The sequence below is a fragment of the Zonotrichia leucophrys genome, chromosome 7, assembly GCF_028769735.1.
Source record: "Zonotrichia leucophrys gambelii isolate GWCS_2022_RI chromosome 7, RI_Zleu_2.0, whole genome shotgun sequence".
Taxonomy (NCBI): Eukaryota; Metazoa; Chordata; class Aves; order Passeriformes; family Passerellidae; genus Zonotrichia; species Zonotrichia leucophrys.
Window position 1 is genome coordinate 14,213,266 of NC_088177.1, and position 6,481 is coordinate 14,219,746.

Here is a 6,481-nt window from a genome sequence, read left to right on the forward strand (position 1 = left end):
AACTTCTATTATGAGGGCTTTGGTAAATCTTTAAAATAGACATTGAAGCAAGTTATTTTGTTAGACTATTTTAAAAGGTAGAAAAATAAGATGGTTTTAGCTACGCTACTTTACAAATATATTTTTATTTAATTTGAGTGCAAATGGAGGTTGTGTGCTGGTGGAAATTCAAATGCTATTACAAGGCTGGCAGCTGACAAATCCTTCTAGAGAATAGTAATAAAGATGTTCAAAACTTGGTAAGAAAGAATATTACAATTCTGTTTTAATGGATAACCATTTCTTTTGGATTTTTAAAATGCTAATTTCCCCAGCCGTTTAAAATTCTAGTGGGGTTAGCATGCACACTTAGGTAAGGCAAATGTCGAAAAATGGATTTTGCAGAAACTTCATATGTGAAATCAAGATGCCATCAAAGCTCTGAACAAATACATATATTCATATTTGCCTCAGGCCATGGTTTTGATTTAAAGGAGCCTTGGCATATTTTATGGCTGACAGCATAGTCAAACCCAAAAAATTACTGTGTAAAGCCTTGGGTGCCTCCAACAGTGTTGAGGAGAGGGAGTAGACTGGATTCTCACAGGACACAGCAGTGTCCACTGAGAATGACCACAGATGGGATAATTCCTGTGTCTTGGACAGGAGTTTAGTAGCAGGAACACTGCAGGGAGACCTCTCTGTGTGTGAGTCAGGGGCTGTCTGTGCCAGACACTTCACCCTTGGCAAAAGAACCATGAGATGCAAGAGAGAATGCCAGGGCAGGAGGGACTCCTCAGCAGGGGAAAGGACAAACAAGAAGCACAGCTGGGCAGGAGGAGTAGAGAACAACAGATGTCAAGGAAAAGAGGAGAAACAGGAGAGATTCTAGGTCTAGAGGGGATATCTGAGCAGGGCAGGAATGAAAATCTCTCTGAACAGGACTTCAGAGAAAACATAGGAGAAGGTGCCACACGCAAAGTGACAGTGGCAAGCCAGTGGAGGAACACCAAAGAAGTGGATTAAGAACTGATCAGCAGCAAAGCAAAATGAACTGTTTTTAATTCAAAATCAATTAAATTGTTTGGAATTCCCCAACCTTTTTTCTTTTTTTCCTATGACAGAATGCCCTCCATCCTTCCTCAGCATTCAGAACTATGTTTTGGCATCTTGGAGAGTACAACTCTGTCCAATCTCTGTTTCTGGGTTGCACATCATAAATTTGTTGAAGGTTTCTCCAAATTTTGATTATATTTGTACCCTTCCAGTCTTCCTTTTTCCCCCTAAATTTTCCCAGCCTGTTTAGGTCTGTCCTTATATGGCAGTTATTGAATCCACTTGGTATTTTCAGTTACCTTTCATGGGCCTCTTCTAAGGTTATTGCACCCTTTTCTCAGTTCTTCTTCTCCAGGATGACCAGACATACACTCTGGATATGGATATAGCAAGATTTTTTTAGTCACAAAATGAAGAACTTGTTTTTCATACCCTTCCTGAATGACATCTGATGATCTGTTAGCTTTTTTGGCTGTCACTGTCTGAGTCACTGATTTCACAGAAGAACCAGTGATGTTCCAGTGTCCTTTTCCTTAAGCTGTAACTGCCAGTCCCAATTTCAGTGTCATCATGGCATGGTTTAGATTGTCTCTGCCTCCACCCCATCCATGTTTTGCACTCCCTTCCCTGCAGTGTCTTCTATTCCCCTTATTTACAAGGAAGATTTTTGCTGTGTTTTCCCCTGTTCAGAGTTTGGTGATTTGAGCTGCTTGGCAGGGCATGGCATTTGGCTGCATGAAAGAGTATGGTGACATCCACAGACTGGGAAACTGCCTTCTCCAGGTCATTGATCAAGAAGAGGAAAATGCCTTCTCCTGCCCACTCAGTTGTGTATGCTCCTGACCCTTTTCTGTCCTGAGAATTGGCCTTTAGTCTGTATGTTTTATGCTTTAGGGAAAAACTGTAAAAGACAACTCCAGGCCTGTGGTTGCTTTATTTCTTAAAAAACTTAACAACGCAAAGCAAAACCTGTGCAAATTCCAGATTTCTGTTTGTATATCCACTTGTAGAGCCACAATTTAGTTGTTTATGTGCTTGCTGTTTAGTCAGTACACCTAAGATTTGTGTGTGATGTTTGCCAAAAGAGGGAGCATATGGGCATGGATCAAGAAGCAAAATCCCTGAAGAGGTAATACTTGAAGTGTTTAATGCATGCATTCCTGGAACTATTTCTGACTAAGGTGGGATAAAGAGGATATATTTAGAGGGTTTTTTCCTATTAATTAAGTGATGACAGAATTAATTAATTAAGTGATGACAGTTATAGCCCGGTACAGCAAATAAAATTTCCTGTCACATTTGGAACAAGCATCAGTCACATAAAATGTTTGCAGTGATGTACACTAATGAATAAGGGGAGAGAACATTTCATGGAAGTACCTTTCATAAAACCTTTTTGATTTAGATACTTTCGTAGAATCACATTAAACTGAGGTGTATAATTAGCCATTTCACATGGGTATTATATACAACATCAGATGTATCCAGGTATGGTAAGAGATGAAAAGTCAGCCTGTCAAAGCTGAAAGAAGTTTGGCCCTTGAGTGGAACAGTCACGCTGACTGTCAGTGTGTGCTGAGACCACTGTCATACCCTGCCAGACCCAGAGAGCTGGCAGCCAGGGACAGTGATGCCTTTCCCTTGTCCTCTTGCTATTTCAGCTGAAGTGCTATTCTAGGATCACACCCAAGTTTAATTTATTCTCTGCTCCCTCCTATTTGCTAGCATTTATGTGTAGGCACATAAATACAGATTATCTGTTTCCTGATTTATCAGCTTGTTGTTTTAGAATCAAATTCTTAAAAATGTGAAGCTATTAGAAAAAACTAGTATTGGGCAAATGTGAAACCCCCTTCACTACAAGTCCTATTGGCAAACAGACTGAAACTCCTTAAGCATTTGCTTTTGTATTTACATCTGGACACACAGTGTTAGGTTGTAAGATGAAAGGATTATTACCATAAATTGCACTTGTACTTTGCCACAACTTCAAGCAAAAGAGACAGGAGAATTATTTTATTTATGAGATGTGTCGAGAAGGATTAGTCTTCAGAAGGAGTCATGTGGTGTGTAGACACTGCTGACATGGTAGCTACTGAATTATCTTGTTTTATGCTTTGTGTGTGTAATGGGCTGCCTTGCTGTTGTTCCATATTCATCTGATTTTTTGCATGTTTGCAGCAGATGCTGCATTGGAGCAACAGCTTACCAGGACAAAAAGGTTTTGCTGCCCTTGTAACACTGCAGAACTTCTTATAAAATATAGTGCTTTTACGTCTAAGGGCAACTTGTCCCTCAGCACAGGCTGTCAGATTTTTCTAAGTTCTCAGGACTTTTTGCCAAATTGTAAATAAATATAGCATGACCATTTGTACAGATTTTCTTCAATATTTCACTGACCTACTCTGCTTGTTAATCTGGTAGCTTTTTCATTTGTTATAAATTTTCCTAGTTCAAGGACTTGTTAGATGTTAATGGCATTGCTCCAGTGCAATCAGTAGTATTTTAATGATGGGTACCAGCTGGGGAATGAATGTCTTAAATTAAACTACTTGTTCTCAGACATTCAAAGGAACCTACAATAAAGTTATTCAAGCTAATGTTCTTCTTTAAAAATTCATTTTGATGGAGAGCGGAATGTAAGGAAAAAAGAGAAAAAATAATAAAATATTAATAAAAGATGTTGAATATAGTAAACCCCAGAATGTTTTAGAAAAAATGGCTAAAATAACTGTGATCTCTAGATATCTTCCCTCCTTATTTTTGGTCTGATACTAATCCTGAAAATTGTGCTGCAATTTCCATGTTTTAGCAGCTGGAATCTGTAATCTATGTTGACATAATGAAAAGGAAATATATTCCTGTATGTGACTTTTTTTTTCATGCATATGGAATTTTGAGCTTTACTTTGCCATCTAATTGGGATTAATTCATCATTTATTTGTCACAATTTATAACAAAATAGTGTGAGCATTGAGTTACACAAAAATCTTACAGGATGATCCAGATGAATTCAACTGCTGTTTAAAAACTAGACTGATCCTGATGATGGCTGCATCCGGTAGGAAAATCCAGGATGGAGAATTCTGGTTGGTTTGGGTTTTTTTTCTTTTTTTTTTTTTTTTTTTTTTTTTTTTTTGGTTCTTCTTTTGCCATGGCATATGTATTAAGAAATACCACCAAGAAAACATACTTCAAAACACCTTTCAGATCTCAGTGTTTCTCAAAGCCTAGATATTTAAGTGATTCTCAACAGTCTGGGTAAATTAACACTAATTATGTCCCTCAAAAAAATTGAGGTTTTAGTGTTAGTGAGTGGATGGTAAGAGTAAGTGATTTAGATCCAAGACTGATTCTTGTACAAGAATTTCCTCGCTATGGAAAGACATTAAAGAAAGCAGCAAACAGGCCAAATAACTTTGAAAATAAAACCTGAGAAAATTGAGAGGTACATTCAGTACTCTTTATGAAAGATGTTCTGTTCTCTGGCAATTTTAGTTTTAACATTGTGTAGAATAACCAGATGTTTTTTCTAGATATTGGCATTAAATTAGAACAAAACCAACAACAGCAAACAACAACAAGAAAATAATTTTGGCTTCTACCTTTTCAGCAAATCTAGCAAGGGAAAAAAAGCCAAGTATTGTGTTCAGTTGTTTGTTTCTACACAAATGCTATTCTCTTCCTTGATTTTGTAATGTACTTGGTTTGAAAAGATTTGTAGTTTTTTTTTATTAATGTGGATGCTATTGTGCTGAGTGAAATCATGAGCTTGTCCAGATGATGGAAGTTGAGAAAGCTGGGCTGTTTCTTTGTGCTGACACTGAAAAGATTTTGAATAAAAGAACACGACTTTGAAATTTAGGAGAATATGTGTTTCCAGCTTGTCTAGCCATTGTACTCCCCCAATACAGGCTCTGTGCCTCAGTTAAAGAAACTTTGAAATGGTTGTGAGAGTTGTTAGTATATAAAGCCTAAAAATACAGCAAATTAAAATGCATTTGTATGATAAGACCATTATTTAAATTGGAAAATGTAAGGCTCTAAAACTTTGTCAGCATATGAATGTCCTGCAGAGGAAACCAAAATTCAACAACCAAAACCAAGCACAAGTAAGCTTCACTTAGATATAAACATTCTCTTCACAGTGGAGCAAAGTAGTAAAAGAATAATTACTCCATGTGAGTCTTCATTTTGTTACGTCTTTATGGAAATTTTTAAATTTGCAAATTGTGTTTTACTCTCTAGTATTCTTAGTACTCTTACTCTCCTTAGTTTGTCTAAGGAGGTTTTGGGTTTTTTCAGTGCACTGCCTTCATATCCTTCACAGTTGTGTCTTTGGACTTTCTTTGAATGGTCTTTAAATAGGGTAGGAGGATTCTAAAAAGCTTTTGTTTAACTTCTGTACCAACCACCTGCAAGGAAAGCAAAACAAAGAGCTATCTTCAAAAAGAGCCCCAAAACCAACAGGGAAGCTGCAGAAAGCCGACTTCACCACCCTAAATAAATAGTAGCTTTTGAGTCTTCAAGACTGACCAGCGAACAGCATGCAAAGGGTTTTTAAAACTGTACTAGTGAGGGCTTTGCTCTTGGTGGCTGCTGTTGTGGTTTTCCAGCACATCATCTTGCCAGGGTGACTTAGTGTGCTGTCCCTTACATCTGCTCTGCTGCAAGATCTCTGTGTGGAACTGCTGCCTGAGCAATTGTGCCTGAAGTAGGGCTCTTCTCAGTTGAGCAGAGATCAATTTCTGACCTGTGCTCAGCATTGTGCTGACAGGGAGTGAGTGCAGTGTCTCCGAACCACTGCCTGTTTCCAAAAAAATGGAGCCTCTGTGCAGGCTGGGACTGGGACTGGCTCTGCCCCCACCTCTTTATGCCACAAATTATCATGCTTGAGCTCCCTGGTAGGAAATGTGGGTGTAAATGCCAGCAGGAAAAACTGGGGAATTGGACAGCTATGTCGTTATTAGGCCCTTTTAATGTTTAGAAAATAAATGTTCCTTACTTTGGTGTAACATGTGACATGATGGCTTATGTGAGGAAAACACTAGGATGAAATCCAGGTTTGGCTGAAACTAAAACAAGTCAGTAATTAGTTGTACTTATATTCCCATATGGCTCTGTTCTTGTTTGCCCTATTTATGAGCTGAACTGTCAGACAGAACTCACTGAGTCACGGAGGGGAAGATAGCCTGCAAAATGACATCTCAGATGGTCCTTATAAAGATGTGAGCAGCAGACAATGAAAACATCCTTTAACTGGGGAAATGATAAGTTCAAAGGCAGTGAAAACAACACTCAATCTCTTGAGAATGTATTTCTTCCCCCCCTCAAAAAACCCTTGTGCTATATTCCATGAAATTTTGGGTTTACATGAATCATCTCCTTCTGGAAACTATTTTCTCAGTCAAAAATCATCAGTCAAGTGCACCACTCAGGAGTGATC